General features: G+C 43.6%; 1 protein-coding gene across 2 annotated transcripts in view; it reads left to right on the plus strand.

Moving 5' to 3' along the window:
• The window catches only part of LOC139375791 (zinc finger FYVE domain-containing protein 9-like), a 46,427-nt gene that overhangs the window by 2,204 nt on the left and 24,764 nt on the right, over positions 1-19,459 (plus strand). For both annotated transcript variants that reach the window (XM_071117654.1, XM_071117653.1), the window contains exon 2: positions 19,345-19,446. The gene's annotated coding sequence lies outside the window, so the exon portion shown is untranslated. The remainder of the gene's footprint in view (positions 1-19,344; positions 19,447-19,459) is intronic.

Below are 19,459 nucleotides of genomic sequence, written 5' to 3' on the forward strand. Positions count from 1 at the left end.
GAAGTAGCTGCTAGTACCCTCGGCGCAACAACACACCGGGTAGAAGTAGCTGCTAGTACCCTTGGCGCGACAACACACCGGGTAGAAGTAGCTGCTAGTACCCTCGGCGCGACAACACACCGGGTAGAAGTAGCTGCTAGTACCCTCGGCGCAACAACACACCGGGTAGAAGTAGCCGCTAGTACCCTCGGCGCAACAACACACCGGGTAGAAGTAGCTGCTAGTACCCTTGGCGCGACCACCCGCAACACTCTGCTGCTACTTATAGCTACAATTTATCCTTTGTCCAAAACCGCTACTTGTAAACGTTCTCACTCACCGTTGCCTTTATTTTACAATATTGTAGCCTACACATGATTGACTAACGTCTGTGCAGTCTGCCATTAAGCTAGTGGCACCGCAGAAACGAACGCTGATAGTACAGTAACCCATTTATAGATGCTAACTGCTTTATCGCCCATTGACTAACTAGTTAACGTTAGTGTCTTCTGGTCAATGGGGATATTTGTTAAGATCCCCGAAGCTCGTTTTGAACATTTAAAACGCATGCCTGCTATACAGTTCTGTAAACATAAAGAACCGTATATTTCATATCATCATCAAAAAAAAGGTTGAGTTTCTACACACTAGGATTTAGTGTTTGTACATGGCTATACCTCCATGTTACGGAGCGTGTTTACAGAAGACCAAGCTAACAGCCGATCAATACGCTGTGTTCCTCCTGTGGAAGAACTACACTTCCTCCCCGGTCTAGCATTCTCCAAACACCTGTGTGTACGCTACCTGGGGAGGAAGTGTAGAGGCACACGTCATACGGATCTGTGCAAAACTCCTACAGTAAAGTGTATCTTTTTTTTATTTGTAAGATTATTTTTTTGCTGATAGGTTGATGACGCCCCTTTTCATAATGTTTCGAAAACCGATTTGAAAGCAATGATTATTGACTTTTCTAAACGTTTAAACACAGGTTTGGAATTGTAGTTGCACATGGAGCCAACCATGGGTGAATGTAGCTGCTTACAGAGCAGAAGGGTTTTTAGCGAGCTAAGCAACCCATACTCCCTGGCCACACATTAACCAGAAACAACCAACAAACAGGTAATGAGATGTCACTACTTTATTTAACTAGGCAAGTCAGTTAAGAACAAATTCTTATTTACAATGACAGCCTAGGAACAGTGGGTTAATTGCCTTGTTCACTGGGCAGACCAACAGATTTGTACCTTGTCAGCTCTGGGATTTGACCCAGCAACCTTTCTGTTACTGGCCCAAACCTCTAACCACTAGGCTACCTGCCTCTAACCACTAGGCTACCTGCCTCCTCTAACCACTAGGCTACCTGCCGCCCCACTTTAATGATAGCTATGTTAATGTGTATTATAACCTGGGTGATTCAAGCCCTGAATGCTGATTGGCTGACAGCCGTGGTATATCAGATCGTATACTACGGGTACGACAAAACGTTTAGTTTTACTACTCTAATTAAGTTGGTAACCAGTTTATAATAGCAATAAGACACCTCTGGGGTTTGTGATATATGGCCAATATACCACGGCTAAGGGCTGTATCCAGGCACTCCATGTTGTGTCGTGCGTAAGAACAGCCCTAAGCAGCGATATATTGGCCATATACCACACCCCCTCGTGCCTTATTGGTTAATTATCTCATGTAAAGACTTGGGGTGCCTTTTCTTGTTTAAAGGTACTGCAAGTGAATTAGCAGATACTATTTCATGTAGCTACTGAAACACAGCTGTTAACAGGTTGATGTGGAGCTACTGAAACACAGCTGTTGATGTGGAGCTACTGAAACACAGCTGTTGATGTGGAGCTACTGAAACACAGCTGTTGATGTGGAGCTACTGAAACACAGCTGTTGATGTGGAGCTACTGAAACACAGCTGTTGATGTGGAGCTACTGAAACACAGCTGTTGATGTGGAGCTACTGAAACACAGCTGTTGATGTGGAGCTACTGAAACACAGCTGTTGATGTGGAGCTACTGAAACACAGCTGTTAACAGGTTGATGTGGAGCTACTGAAACACAGCTGTTGATGTGGAGCTACTGAAACACAGCTGTTGACAGGTTGATGTGGAGCTACTGAAACACAGCTGTTGACAGGTTGATGTGGAGCTACTGAAACACAGCTGTTAACAGGTTGATGTGGAGCTACTGGAACACAGCTGTTAACAGGTTGATGTGGAGCTACTGAAACACAGCTGTTGATGTGGAGCTACTGAAACACAGCTGTTGATGTGGAGCTACTGAAACACAGCTGTTGATGTGGAGCTACTGAAACACAGCTGTTGATGTGGAGCTACTGAAACACAGCTGTTGATGTGGAGCTACTGAAACACAGCTGTTGATGTGGAGCTACTGAAACACAGCTGTTGATATGGAGCTACTGAAACACAGCTGTTGATGTGGAGCTACTGAAACACAGCTGTTGATGTGGAGCTACTGAAACACAGCTGTTAACAGGTTGATGTGGAGCTACTGAAACACAGCTGTTGATGTGGAGCTACTGAAACACAGCTGTTAACAGGTTGATGTGGAGCTACTGAAACACAGCTGTTGACAGGTTGATGTGGAGCTACTGAAACACAGCTGTTAACAGGTTGATGTGGAGCTACTGAAACACAGCTGTTGATGTGGAGCTACTGAAACACAGCTGTTGATGTGGAGCTACTGAAATCAAAACAAATTCAAATCTAATGTATTTATATAGCCCTTCGTACATCAGCTGATATCTCAAAGTGCTGTACAGAAACCCAGCCTAAAACCCCCAACAGCAAGCAATGCAGGTGTAGAAGCACGGTGGCTAGGAAAAACTCCCTAGAAAGGCCAAAACCTAGGAAGAAACCTAGAGAGGAACCAGGTTATGAGGGGTGGCCAGTCCTCTTCTGGCTGTGCCGGGTGGAGATTATAACAGAACATGGCCAAGATGTTCAAATGTTCATAAATGACCAGCATGGTCCAATAATAAGGCAGAACAGTTGATGTGGAGCTAGGTTTGTGTTGGTGAAAAAGCCTATTGCTAGGGGATGTATTTGATGTGTTGATTTTAGGGTGTTGATTTTAGGGTCAGTTTAGCCTTTTAGCTCACAATGTATAAGATTACATGGACGGACGGACGAAGACTGATCCTCGATCCGAACCCCTACCCTGAGAAGATTGACACACAAAGACACAGATATTTGTTTCCCAAAAAGGCTAGACCTCATGACGCATACGACGTGAGACATTCAGTTTTGATGTACAAATGAATATTGCACGCACTAATCGAAAATCCAGAAAAGCCTTCCATAGTGTCGACGTCCAGTATGATGTCATGAAACTAGTCCAGTTTCACCTTGGCCACGCCCCGGTCACGTCTGATTTGATCAGCTTGGACCCGCTGCGTAATCTCTGGAGATGTACAGCGCCTTAGGAAAGTAGGCGTGGTATATTGGCCATATACCACGGCGAAGGGCTGTTCTTATGCATGACGCCACGCAGTTACAGCCCTTAGTCGTGGTATATTGGCCATATACCACATTCCCACACAGGTTATCCTATATGCATGTTATCCTATGTACAGGTAGTTTATACAGGTTATCCTATGTACAGGTAGTATATACAGGTTATCCTATATGCATGTTATCCTATGTACAGGTAGTTTATACAGGTTATCCTATGTACAGGTAGTATATACAGGTTATCCTATATGCATGTTATCCTATGTACAGGTAGTTTATACAGGTTATCCTATGTACAGGTAGTATATACAGGTTATCCTATATGCATGTTATCCCATGTACAGGTAGTATATACAGGTTATCCTATATGCATGTTATCCTATATACAGGTAGTTTATACAGGTTATCCTATATGCATGTTATCCCATGTACAGGTAGTATATACAGGTTATCCTATATGCATGTTATCCTATGTACAGGTAGTATATACAGGTTATCCTATATGCATGTTATCCTATGTACAGGTAGTATATACAGGTTATACTATATGCATGTTATCCTATATACAGGTAGTATATACAGGTTATCCTATATGCATGTTATCCTATGTACAGGTAGTATATACAGGTTATACTATATGCATGTTATCCTATGTACAGGTAGTATATACAGGTTATCCTATATACAGGTAGTATATACAGGTTATCCTATATGCATGTTATCCTATGTACAGGTAGTATATACAGGTTATCCTATATGCATGTTATCCTATCTACAGGTAGTATATACAGGTTATCCTATATGCATGTTATCCTATGTACAGGTAGTTTATACAGGTTATCCTATGTACAGGTAGTATATACAGGTTATCCTATATGCATGTTATCCTATGTACAGGTAGTTTATACAGGTTATCCTATGTACAGGTAGTATATACAGGTTATCCTATATGCATGTTATCCTATGTACAGGTAGTTTATACAGGTTATCCTATGTACAGGTAGTATATACAGGTTATCCTATATGCATGTTATCCCATGTACAGGTAGTATATACAGGTTATCCTATATGCATGTTATCCTATATACAGGTAGTTTATACAGGTTATCCTATATGCATGTTATCCCATGTACAGGTAGTATATACAGGTTATCCTATATGCATGTTATCCTATGTACAGGTAGTATATACAGGTTATCCTATATGCATGTTATCCTATGTACAGGTAGTATATACAGGTTATACTATATGCATGTTATCCTATATACAGGTAGTATATACAGGTTATCCTATATGCATGTTATCCTATGTACAGGTAGTATATACAGGTTATACTATATGCATGTTATCCTATGTACAGGTAGTATATACAGGTTATCCTATATACAGGTAGTATATACAGGTTATCCTATATGCATGTTATCCTATGTACAGGTAGTATATACAGGTTATCCTATATGCATGTTATCCTATCTACAGGTAGTATATACAGGTTATCCTATATGCATGTTATCCTATGTACAGGTAGTTTATACAGGTTATCCTATATGCATGTTATCCTATGTACAGGTAGTATATACAGGTTATCCTATATGCATGTTATCCTATCTACAGGTAGTATATACAGGTTATCCTATATGCATGTTATCCTATGTACAGGTAGTATATACAGGTTATCCTATATGCATGTTATCCTATGTACAGGTAGTATATACAGGTTATCCTATATGCATGTTATCCTATCTACAGGTAGTTTATACAGGTTATACTACAGTGCCTTTGGAAAGTATTCAGACCCCTTGACACATTTTGTTACGTTACAGCCTTATTCTAAAATTGATTAAAAATTGATTCAATCCTCCTCAATCTACACACAATACACCACAATGATAAAGCAAAAACAGGTTTAGAAATTTTAGCACATGTATTACAAATTAACTGATAATACATTTACAGAAGTATTCAGACCCTTTACTCAGTACTTTGTTGAAGCACCTTTGGCAGCGATTACAGCCTCGAGTCTTCTTGGGTTCGACGCTACAAGCTTGGCACATCTGTATTTGGGGAGTTTCTCCCATTCTTCTCTGCAGATCCTCTCAAGCTCTGTCAGATTGGGTGGGGAGCGTTGCTGCACAGCTGTTTTCAGGTCTCTCCAAAGATGTTAGATTGGGTTCAAGTCCGGGCTCTGGCCGGGCCACTCAAGGACATTCAGAGACTTGTCCCGAAGCTACTCCTGTGCTGTCTTGACTGTGTGCTTAGGTTTGTTAAGCCTGTTGAAGGTGAACCCCAGTCTGAGGTTGAGCGCTCTGAAGCAGGTTTTCATCAAGGATCTCTCTGTACTTTGCTCCGTTCATCTTTCCCTCGATCCTGACTAGTTTCCCAGTCCTTGCTGCTGAAAAACACCTCCACAGCATGATGCTGCCACCACCATGCTTCACCGTAGGGATGGTGTCAGGTTTCCTCCAGACGTGACACTTGGCATTCAGGCCAAAGAGTTCAATCTTGGTTGCATCAGACCAGAGAATCTTTTCCTCATGGTCTGAGAGTCTTTAGGTGCCTTTTGGCAAACTCCAAGCGGGCTGTCATGTGCCTTTTACTGAGGAGTGGCTTCCGTCTGGCCATTCTACCATAAAGGCCTGATTGGTGAAGTGCGGCAGATGGTTGTACTTCTGGAAGGTTCTCCCATCTTCAGAGGTACTCTGGAGCTCTGTCAGAGTGAACATTGGGTTATTGGCTACCTCCCTGACCAAGGCCTTTCTCACCCGATTGCTGAATTTGGCCGGGCAGCCAGGTCTAGGAAGAGTCTTGGTGGTTCCAAACTTCTTCCATTTAAGAATGATGGAGGCCACTGTGTTCTTGGGGACCTTCAATGCTGTAGAATATTTTTGGTACCCTTCCCCAGATCTGTGCCTCGACACAATCCTGTTTCCGAGCTCTACGGACAATTCCTTTGACCTCATGGCTTGATTTTTGCTCTGATATGCACTGTCAACCTTGGGACCTTTTTATATAGACAGATGTGTGCCTTTCCAAATAATGTCCAATCAATTGAATTCACCACAGGTGGACTCCAAGTTGTAGAAACATCTCAAGGATGATCAATGGAAACAGGATGCATCTGAGCTCAATTTCGTGTCTCATAGCAACGGGTAAGTTCAGGAGTAAAAATGTGCTTAACAAATCACATAATAAGTTGCGTGGACTCACTCTGTATGCAATGTTTACTATTTGTTTGTGACTGCCTGATGTCTGTACCCCACACATACAAGTATCTGTAAGGTCCCTCAGTCGAGCAGTGAATTTCAAACACAGATTAAACCACAAAGACCAGGGAGGTTTTCCTTAAATCTATGGCAAGACTTAAAAATGGTTGTCTAACAATGATCAACAACCAATTTGACAGAGCTTGAAGAATTTAGAAAATAATAATGGGCAAATGTTGCACAATTTAGGTGTGGAAAGCTCTTAGAGATTTACCCAGAAACACTCTCGACTGTAATCGCTGGCGAAGGTGCTTAAGTATTAGAGGTGTGAATAGTTATGTAAATGAGATTTCTATATTTAATTTCCAACACATTTGCTAAACATTTCTCCAAACGTCTTTTCACTTTGTCATTATGGGGTATTGTGTGTAGATTGGTGAGATAAAAAAAATAATATTTAATCCTTTTTGAATTCTGTCTGTAACACAATAAAATGTGGAATAAGTCAAGGGGTATGAATTATTTCTGAAGGCTCTATCCATCTACCCAGAGATTCTAGACCCTTCAGATATGCAGACATCAAATGTTTAGGGCCGAGGGGTAGAGAGTTTGGAACACAGAGACTGAAGTCATGTCATTTTAATTCTCGACCAAGCCAGAGCCAGCATGCCCCAGTATGACATTGCGTTCTAGCTATCTTGCTTTGTTTTTTAAGGAGCCCTCACAGTACTCTTTAAATGGAAGAATGATGACATTTAACTGACTCATATCGATGCCACAGGCTGTTTTCAAACGATAGGAGGTTGGGTAATGTATTGGGTTGCGTAATGTAAGGGGTTGGGCAAGGTATTGGGTTGGGTATTGTGAGAGGAGAGTAGCATAAAGATATGTGGTTTGGGTTAGATGGGTCTTACTACATACTCACCTAGGTTAGGGTTAGGTTAGATGGGTTGTAGTGTCATACTACATACTCACCAAGGTTAGGGTTAGGTTAGATGGGTTGTAGTGTCATACTACATACTCACCTAGGTTAGGGTTAGGTTAGATGGGTTGTAGTGTCTTACTACATACTCACCTAGGTTAGGGTTAGGTTAGATGGGTTGTAGTGTCATACTACATACTCACCTAGGTTAGGGTTAGGTTAGATGGGTTGTAGTGTCATACTACATACTCACCAAGGTTAGGGTTAGGTTAGATGGGTTGTAGTGTCATACTACATATTCACCAAGGTTAGGGTTAGGTTAGATGGGTTGTAGTGTCATACTACATACTCACCTAGGTTAGGGTTAGGTTAGATGGGTTGTAGTGTCATACTACATACTCGCATAGGTTAGGGTTAGGTTAGATGGGTTGTAGTGTCATACTACATACTCGCCTGGGTTAGGATAGATGGGTTGTAGTGTCATACTACATACTCACCAAGGTTAGGGTTAGGTTAGATTGGTTGTAGTGTCATACTACATATTCACCAAGGTTAGGGTTAGGTTAGATGGGTTGTAGTGTCATACTACATACTCGCCTGGGTTAGGATAGATGGGTTGTAGTGTCATACTACATACTCACCAAGGTTAGGGTTAGGTTAGATTGGTTGTAGTGTCATACTACATATTCACCAAGGTTAGGGTTAGGTTAGATGGGTTGTAGTGTCATACTACATATTCACCAAGGTTAGGGTTAGATGGGTTGTAGTGTCATACTACATATTCACCAAGGTGCTGTCAACGCTATCAACTATGTGAACAGCCTCCTGCACATCTCTGTATAAACACATCCTGCTGTGTGAGGACAGGAGCCTGATTCAGATGTAATTACCCAGAGTCTGAATAATACCAAATGCAGCTGTTGTAGACCTGTGAGCTCACATTCAAGGACAACGCCGCCACTTAACATGCAGGGTTGTTAAGGTTAAATGGCGTACTACACAGTTTTGGTGCCATTTTATGATTTAATGTCTGACTGTTTTTAGTGACGTTTTGTCAGACGATCCCTGAGATGACGACTAATGCAATAAATGATGGGCAGTGATTTTTCAGAGAACTACAGACAGATTGAAACGTCCTGCTGTGTTGCTATGCGTTGATATCTTTAAATGAGATATGGTAGTAGGTGCCTGGTGCTTCATCATCAACAGTTTCCCGTGTGTATCAAGAACGGCCCACCTCTCAAAGGACCTCCAGTCAACTTGACACAACTGCGGGCCAGCATCCCTGTGGAATGCTTTCGATACCTTTTGTAGAGTCCATTATGAATTATGGCTCAATATTAGGATGGTGTTCCTAATGTCTGGTATACTCTGTGTATATGCAGTGGCAATTGAGCCCGGGGACAGGGAGTTGGATGAGGTCAGTTGACTGTTTACACTAGGCCCAAATGGAACTCGCTTTTACTATAAATAGTGCACTACTTTAGGGTGCCATTTGGGACGAAGCCTTGATCTGGTCAAGGATTCTTGTTAATCTAAAAACAAGCATGTTGCCTCTTAATCAGATTTAGTCTCAGTAGTGTAAGGTTGGAGCCATGCTGTGTTGAGGCTGGGTCTGTGATAATGAGAGATTGGGTTTCCTCCCCATTTGTTCCTTAAAGGTGACATGAATTATCACACACACAGTAGTCAGGTGGAAGAGGTTACTTTACATTATCACATGAGGCTGAAAAATGGCGTCAACAGAGAGGGCTGCCGTGCTTCGAGCTCTTAGAAACATCTAGAAACCTCTAAAAACAACTATGTTGCCTCTTCATATTAAATGGCGCCGGAGGAGATGGCTGCCGTTTTTACGGGCTCCTAACCAATTTTGTTGTTTTTTCGCATTATTTGTAAATTATTTTGTACATAATGTTTCTGCCACCATCTTATGACCGGAAATAGCTTCTGGATATCAGGACGGCGATGACTCACCTCGAACCGGACGAAGATCTTTGTTTTAACGAGTCGGACGCAAAGGTTTTACTGCAGACACCCCCCGACAAGGCCCAAATCCACGTCATTCGCATGAAGAAAAGACTGACAAAGGGGACGTAGGTCGGGGTGTAAGAATCCGATGGCGACTGGGTAACCTGCCTCTGCCTTCCATACTATTAGCCAACGTACAATCACTGGAGAATAAACTGGATGAGCTGCGGATCAAGACTATCCTACCAACGGGACATTAAAAACGTATCTTATGTTTCAACGAGTCATGGCTGAACAACGACATGGATAACGCACAGCTGGCTGGGTTTTCCGTTCATCGGCAAGATGTTCACCCATGACTGCATGGGCAAGCACGGCTCTAATGCCACCAAGTTTGCCGACCACACAACAGTGGTAGGCCTGATCACCGACAGCGATGAGACAGCCGGGAGGCCCTCAACGTGATCAAGACACAGGAGATGATTACAGGAAAAGGAGGACAAAGCATGCCCTCATTCTCATCGACGGGCTGTAGTGGAGCAGGTTGAGAGCTTCAGTTACTTGGTGTCCACATCACCAACAAACTAGAATGGTCCAAACACACCAAGACCGTCGTGAAGAGGGCACAACAAAGCCTATTCCCCCTCAGGAGACTGAAAAGATTTGGCATGGGTCCTCAGATCCTCAAAAGGTTCTACAGCTGCACCATCGAGAGCATCCTGACTCGTTCCATCACTGTCTGGTATGGCAACTGCTCAGCCTCCAACCTCAAGGCACTACGGAGGGTAGTGCGAACGGACCAGTACATCACCGGGGCCAAGCTTCCTGCCATCCAGGCCCTCTATAGCAGGTAGTGTCAGAGGAAAGCCCTAAAGATTGCCAAAGACTCCAGCCACCCTAGTCACAGACTGTTCTCTCTGTTACCGCAAGGCAAGCGGTACCGGAGCTCCAAGTCTAGGTCCAAGAGGCTTCTAAACAGCTTCTACCCCCAAGCCATAAGACTCCTGAACATCTAGTCAAATGGCTACATGGCTACATAACTATCTGTACCGGTACCCCCTGTATATAGCCTCCACATTGACTCTGTACCGGTACGCCCTGTATATAGTCTCCACATTGACTCTGTACCGGTACCCCCTGTATATAGCCTCCACATTGACTCTGTACTGGTACCCCCTGTATATAGCCTCCACATTGACTCTGTACCGGTACGCCCTGTATATAGTCTCCACATTGACTCTGTACCGGTACCCCCTGTATATAGCCTCCACATTGACTCTGTACTGGTACCCCCTGTATATAGCCTCCACATTGACTCTGTACCGGTACCCCCTGTATATAGCCCCCACATTGACTCTGTACTGGTACCCCCTGTATATAGCCTCCACATTGACTCTGTACCGGTACCCCCTGTATATAGTCTCCACATTGACTCTGTACCGGTACCCCCTGTATATAGCCTCCACATTGACTCTGTACCGGTACCCCCTGTATATAGCCTCCACATTGACTCTACCGGTACCCCCTGTATATAGCCTCCACATTGACTCTGTACCGGTACCCCCTGTATATAGCCTCCACATTGACTCTGTACCGGTACCCCCTGTATATAGCCTCTACATTGACTCTGTACCGGTACCCCCTGTATATAGTCTCCACATTGACTCTGTACCGGTACCCCCTGTATATAGCCTCCACATTGACTCTGTACCGGTACCCCCTGTATATAGCCTCCACATTGACTCTGTACCGGTACCCCCTGTATATAGCCTCTACATTGACTCTGTACCGGTACCCCCTGTATATAGCCTCCACATTGACTCTGTACCGGTACCCCCTGTATATAGCCTCCACATTGACTCTGTACCGGTACCCCCTGTATATAGCCTCCACATTGACTCTGTACCGGTACCCCCTGTATATAGCCTCCACATTGACTCTGTACCGGTACCCCCTGTATATAGCCTCCACATTGACTCTGTACCGGTACCCCCTGTATATAGCCTCCACATTGACTCTGTACCGGTACCCCCTGTATATAGCCTCCACATTGACTCTGTACCGGTACCCCCTGTATATAGTCTCCACATTGACTCTGTACCGGTACCCCCTGTATATAGCCTCCACATTGACTCTGTACCGGTACCCCCTGTATATGGCCTCCACATTGACTCTGTACCGGTACCCCCTGTATATAGCCTCCACATTGACTCTGTACCGGTACCCCCTGTATATAGCCTCCACATTGACTCTGTACCGGTACCCCCTGTATATAGCCTCCACATTGACTCTGTACCGGTACCCCCTGTATATAGCCTCCACATTGACTCTGTACCGGTACCCCCTGTATATAGCCTCCACATTGACTCTGTACCGGTACCCCCTGTATATAGCCTCCACATTGACTCTGTACCGGTACCCCCTGTATATAGCCTCCACATCAACTCTGTACCGTAATACCCTGTATATAGCCTCCACATTGACTCTGTACCGGTACCCCCTGTATATAGCCTCCACATTGACTCTGTACCGGTACCCCCTGTATATAGCCTCCACATTGACTCTGTACCGGTACCCCTGTATATAGCCACCACATTGACTCTGTACCAGTACCCCCTGTATATAGCCTCCACATTGACTCTGTACCGGTACCCCCTGTATATAGCCTCCACATTGACTCTGTACCGGTACCCCCTGTATATAGCCTCCACATTGACTCTGTACCGGTACCCCCTGTATATAGCCTCCACATTGATTCTGTACCGGTACCCCCTGTATATAGTCTCCACATTGACTCTGTACCGGTACCCCCTGTATATAGCCTCCACATTGACTATGTACCGGTACCCCCTGTATATAGCCACCACATTGACTCTGTACCGGTACCCCCTGTATATAGCCTCCACATTGACTCTGTACCGGTACCCCCTGTATATAGCCCCCACATTGACTCTGTACCGGTACCCCCTGTATATAGCCTCCACATTGACTCTGTACCGGTACCCCCTGTATATAGCCTCCACATTGACTCTGTACCGTAACACCCTGTATATAGCCTCCACATTGACTCTGAACCGGTACCCCCTGTATATAGCCTCCACATTGACTCTGTACCGGTACCCCCTGTATATAGCCTCCACATTGACTCTGTACCAGTACCCCCTGTATATAGCCTCCACATTGACTCTGTACCGTAATACCCTGTATATAGCCTCCACTTTGACTCTGTACCGGTACCCCCTGTATATAGCCTCCACATTGACTCTGTACCGTAATACCCTGTATATAGCCTCCACATTGACTCTGTACCGGTACCCCCTGTATATAGCCTCCACATTGACTCTGTACCGTAATACCCTGTATATAGCCTCCACATTGACTCTGTACCGGTACCCCCTGTATATAGCCTCCACATTGACTCTGTACCGTAACACCCTGTATATAGCCTCCACATTGACTCTGTACCGGTACCCCCTGTATATAGCCTTGTTATTGTTATTGTTGCTCTTTAATTATTTTTTTGTTTGGTTTATTTTAGTAAATACTTTCTTAACACTTATTTTTCTTTAAACTGCTTTGTAAGGAAGCATTTCACTGTATAGTCTACAGCTGTTGTATTCATCATTTCACTGCATAGTCTACAGCTGTTGGATTCAGCATTTCACTGTATAGTCTACAGCTGTTGGATTCAGCATTTCACTGTATAGTCTACAGCTGTTGGATTCTGCATTTCACTGCATAGTCTACAGCTGTTGGATTCAGCATTTCACTGTATAGTCTACAGCTGTTGGATTCTGCATTTCACTGCATAGTCTACAGCTGTTGGATTCAGCATTTCACTGTATAGTCTACAGCTGTTGTATTCAGCATTTCACTGCATAGTCTACAGCTGTTGGATTCAGCATTTCACTGTATAGTCTACAGCTGTTGTATTCAGCATTTCACTGCATAGTCTACAGCTGTTGGATTCAGCATTTCACTGTATAGTCTACAGCTGTTGGATTCAGCATTTCACTGCATAGTCTACAGCTGTTGGATTCAGCATTTCACTGCATAGTCTACAGCTGTTGGATTCAGCATTTCACTGCAAAGTCTACAGCTGTTGGATTCAGCATTTCACTGTATAGTCTACAGCTGTTGGATTCAGCATTTCACTGTATAGTCTACAGCTGTTGGATTCAGCATTTCACTGTATAGTCTACAGCTGTTGGATTCAGCATTTCACTGCATCGTCTACAGCTGTTGTATTCAGCATTTCACTGTATAGTCTACAGCTGTTGGATTCAGCATTTCACTGCATAGTCTACAGCTGTTGTATTCAGCATTTCACTGCATAGTCTACAGCTGTTGTATTCAGCATTTCACTGCATAGTCTACAGCTGTTGGATTCAGCATTTCACTGTATAGTCTACAGCTGTTGGATTCTGCATTTCACTGCATAGTCTACAGCTGTTGTATTCAGCATTTCACTGCATAGTCTACAGCTGTTGGATTCAGCATTTCACTGCATAGTCTACAGCTGTTGGATTCAGCATTTCACTGTATAGTCTACAGCTGTTGGATTCAGCATTTCACTGCATCGTCTACAGCTGTTGTATTCAGCATTTCACTGTATAGTCTACAGCTGTTGGATTCAGCATTTCACTGCATAGTCTACAGCTGTTGGATTCAGCATTTCACTGCATAGTCTACAGCTGTTGGATTCAGCATTTCACTGTATAGTCTACAGCTGTTGTATTCAGCATTTCACTGTATAGTCTACAGCTGTTGGATTCAGCATGTCACTGCATAGTCTACAGCTGTTGTATTCAGCATTTCACTGCATAGTCTACAGCTGTTGGATTCAGCATTTCACTGCAAAGTCTACAGCTGTTGTATTCAGCATTTCACTGTATAGTCTACAGCTGTTGTATTCAGCATTTCACTGCATAGTCTACAGCTGTTGGATTCAGCATTTCACTGTATAGTCTACAGCTGTTGTATTCAGCATTTCACTGTATAGTCTACAGCTGTTGTATTCAGCATTTCACTGTATAGTCTACAGCTGTTGTATTCAGCATTTCACTGCATAGTCTACAGCTGTTGGATTCAGCATTTCACTGTATAGTCTACAGCTGTTGGATTCAGCATTTCACTGCATAGTCTACAGCTGTTGGATTCAGCATTTCACTGCATAGTCTACAGCTGTTGTATTCAGCATTTCACTGTATAGTCTACAGCTGTTGTATTCAGCATTTCACTGCAAAGTCTACAGCTGTTGGATTCAGCATTTCACTGTATAGTCTACAGCTGTTGGATTCAGCATTTCACTGTATAGTCTACAGCTGTTGGATTCAGCATTTCACTGCATAGTCTACAGCTGTTGGATTCAGCATTTCACTGTATAGTCTACAGCTGTTGGATTCAGCATTTCACTGCATCGTCTACAGCTGTTGTATTCAGCATTTCACTGTATAGTCTACAGCTGTTGGATTCAGCATTTCACTGCATAGTCTACAGCTGTTGGATTCAGCATTTCACTGCATAGTCTACAGCTGTTGGATTCAGCATTTCACTGTATAGTCTACAGCTGTTGTATTCAGCATTTCACTGTATAGTCTACAGCTGTTGGATTCAGCATGTCACTGCATAGTCTACAGCTGTTGTATTCAGCATTTCACTGCATAGTCTACAGCTGTTGGATTCAGCATTTCACTGCAAAGTCTACAGCTGTTGTATTCAGCATTTCACTGTATAGTCTACAGCTGTTGTATTCAGCATTTCACTGCATAGTCTACAGCTGTTGGATTCAGCATTTCACTGTATAGTCTACAGCTGTTGTATTCAGCATTTCACTGTATAGTCTACAGCTGTTGTATTCAGCATTTCACTGTATAGTCTACAGCTGTTGTATTCAGCATTTCACTGCATAGTCTACAGCTGTTGGATTCAGCATTTCACTGTATAGTCTACAGCTGTTGGATTCAGCATTTCACTGCATAGTCTACAGCTGTTGGATTCAGCATTTCACTGCATAGTCTACAGCTGTTGTATTCAGCATTTCACTGTATAGTCTACAGCTGTTGTATTCAGCATTTCACTGCAAAGTCTACAGCTGTTGGATTCAGCATTTCACTGTATAGTCTACAGCTGTTGGATTCAGCATTTCACTGTATAGTCTACAGCTGTTGGATTCAGCATTTCACTGTATAGTCTACAGCTGTTGGATTCAGCATTTCACTGTATAGTCTACAGCTGTTGGATTCAGCATTTCACTGCATAGTCTACAGCTGTTGTATTCAGCATTTCACTGTATAGTCTACAGCTGTTGGATTCAGCATTTCACTGTATAGTCTACAGCTGTTGGATTCAGCATTTCACTGCATAGTCTACAGCTGTTGGATTCTGCATTTCACTGCATAGTCTACAGCTGTTGGATTCAGCATTTCACTGCATAGTCTACAGCTGTTGGATTCAGCATGTCACTGCATAGTCTACAGCTGTTGTATTCAGCGCATGTGATTTGATTTAATCAGATTTAGTCCCAGTAGTTATGTGGAAGAGGATACTTTAGACTCTCAAACTAGGCTGGTTTTCACTTTCTCTCTTTCTGATTCAAACTTTAACTGGATCAAACTTGTTTATTGATTAAGGGCCCACCACACACATCGCACTGTATGTTCACCTGACATGTGTTCGCTTGCTGTGTGTGTTGGGGACCACCTGCCGATCCACTTTGACTGCTGACATGAAACACTGGCTTAGTCTATTTGGTTAATTTGTTTGTTTGCTAGTTACCTAACAATGCAGATAGGTGGATGCTAACCAGATAACAAATTGACTCCTCAAAAGTGATTGTGTGGGTACCGAACAGCATCCTAGCCATTTAAAAAAAATATATATATTTTTAAGCAAACATGGAACATGTTCTCCTGTCATTTTGACATTTTCTTTGAGAACGCAGATCACATCACGTCTTGATGTTTTGATGTGGTGATATGCTAGCCTAGCTACATTCAATGCTGTTTTTCTCTGTTATCTAGGATTAGTACTTGGTATGGATCCCCATTAGTTCCTGCTAAGTCAGCTACTCTTCCTGGGGTTTATTATGGATCCCCATTAGTTCCTGTCAAGGCAGTAGCTACTCGTCCTGGGGTTTATTATGGATCCCCATTAGTTCCTGTCAAGGCAGCAGCTACTCTTCCTGGGGTTTATTATGGATCCCCATTAGTTCCTGCCAAGGCAGTAGCTACTCGTCCTGGGGTTTATTATGGATCCCCATTAGTTCCTGCCAAGGCAGTAGCTACTCGTCCTGGGGTTTATTATGGATCCCCATTAGTTCCTGCTAAGTCAGCTACTCTTCCTGGGGTTTATTATGGATCCCCATTAGTTCCTGCCAAGGCAGCAGCTACTCGTCCTGGGGTTTATTATGGATCCCCATTAGTTCCTGCCAAGGCAGCAGCTACTCTTCCTGGGGTTTATTATGGATCCCCATTAGTTCCTGCCAAGGCAGCAGCTGCTCTTCCTGGGGTTTATTATGGATCCCCATTAGTTCCTGCCAAGGCAGCAGCTACTCTTCCTGGGGTTTATTATGGATCCCAATTAGTTCCTGCCAAGGCAGCAGCTGCTCTTCCTGGGGTTTATTATGGATCCCCATTAGTTCCTGCCAAGGCATCAGCTGCTCTTCCTGGGGTTTATTATGGATCCCCATTAGTTCCTGCCAAGGCAGCAGCTACTCTTCCTGGGGTTTATTATGGATCCCCATTAGTTCCTGCCAAGGCAGCAGCTACTCTTCCTGGGGTACAAACACATTAAGGCACTTACACTTAATGTAAGTGTACCCATTAAGCCCACTCCCATATTGTTAGATCATATACAGTACCAAAGTACTCGTCATTTAAAAAAACTATTTTCTACACTCTAGAAATATAGTGTAGACATCACAACTATGAAATAACACATATGGAATCATGTAGTAACCCAAAAAGTGTTAACAAATTAAAATATATTTGAGATTCTTTAAAGTAGCCACCCTTTGCCTTGTTGACAGCTTTGCACACTCTTGGCATTCTCTCAACCAGCCTCATGAGGTAGTCACCTGGAATGCATTTCAATTAACATGTGTGCCTTGTTCATTTGTGGCATTTCTTCCATTACTTTAAGACATGAAGGTCCGTCAATGTGAAACATTTCAAGAACTTTGAAAGTTTCTTTCAAGTGCAGTCGCAAAACCCAACAAGCGCTATGATGAAACTGGCTCTCATGAGGACCGCCACAGGAAAGGAAGACCCAGAGTTACCTCTGCTGCAAGAGGATAAGTTCATTAGAGTTACCAGCCTAATAAATTGCAGCCCAAATAAATGCTTCACAGAGTTCAAGTAACAGACATCTCAACTGCAACTCCTCAGAGGATACTGTGTGATTCAGGCTTTCGTGGTCGAATTGCTGCAAACCACTACTAAAGAACACCAATAAGAAGAGACTTGATTGGGCCAAGAAACACAATAAATGGACATTAGACTGGTGGAAATCTGTCCTTTGGTCTGATGAGTCCAAATTTGAGATTTTTCGTTCCAACTGCTGTGTCTTTGTGTGACGCAGAGTAGGTGAACGGATGATGTCCGCATGTGTGGTTCCCACCGTGAAGCATGGAGGAGGTGGTGTGTGTTTCCCACCGTGAAGCATGGAGGAGGTGGTGTGATGGTGCTTTGCTGGTGACACTGTCTGTGATTTCAAGGCACACTTAACCAGCATGGTTACCACAGCATTCTGCAGCGATACGCCATCCCATCTGGTTTGGGCTTAGTGGGACTATCATTTGTTTTTCAACAGGACAATGACCCAACACACCTCCAGGCTGTGTAAGGGCTATTTGACCAAGAAGGAGAGTGATGGAGTGCTGCATCAGATGACCTGGCCTCCACAATCACCCGACCTCAACCCAATTGGGATGAGTTGGACCGCAGAGTGAAGGAAAAGCAGCGAACAAGTGCTCAGCATACAGTACCAGTTAAAAGTTTGGACACACCTACTCATTCAAGGGTTTTTCTTTATTTTTACTATTTTCTACATTGTAGAATAATAGTGAAGACATCAGAACTATGAAATAACACATATGGAATCATGTAGAAGCCAGAAAAGTGTTCAACAAATCTAAATATATTTAAAACCGTCACTCCTCAAAATCTCTGGTCCCTGGTGAAACATTTTTTTTTAAGTAACCTTTAACTAGGCAAGTCAGGAAAGAACAAATTCTTTTTTACAAGGGCGACCTACCCCGGCAAAATCCTAACCCGGACGACGCTGGGCCAATTGTGCGCCGCCCTATGGGACTCCAAATAACGTCCGGTTGTGATACCGCCTGGAATTGAACCAGGGTCTGTAGTGACGCCTCTAGCACTGAGATGCAGTGTCTTAGACCTCTGAACCAGGGTCTGTAGTGACGCCTCTAGCACTGAGGTGCAGTGTCTTAGACCCCTGTACCACTTGGGAGCGTAAAGCCTGGTCCTCTCCCCTCCCTTATACTGTCATGACCCTGAAGTTCAAACAGTACATTTTTGACCCCTGAGGTCCTGGTCAGCAAGAAGACTGGCCAGGTGTGTGTGTGTACTGTTCTACTCCGATTGGCCATTGATCTTTATCCTCTATCAGACCAAGACTGCAGTCAATTCCTCTCTAGTCATTTCCCTGAAGTGTGCATTCATTCAGTAATAGGTGATCAGAATGCGCTCAACAGGTGTGGGATGAAACCTTAACACCAAATAAAAGCCTATATTTGATGAGCTTGAGTGTGACCGGTTCCTGTCGTTGCAGATATGGGCGCTTGGCGCTGGCCAGACTGGATGAGGAAGTGAGGCTGAGTGAGAAGGAGATCACAGCTACCCAGGACTACTGTTGGAGAGGACCTCTGGACAGGTGAGGGAGTGAG

Source organism: Oncorhynchus clarkii, chromosome 20 (assembly GCF_045791955.1).
Source record: "Oncorhynchus clarkii lewisi isolate Uvic-CL-2024 chromosome 20, UVic_Ocla_1.0, whole genome shotgun sequence".
NCBI classification, from domain to species: Eukaryota; Metazoa; Chordata; class Actinopteri; order Salmoniformes; family Salmonidae; genus Oncorhynchus; species Oncorhynchus clarkii.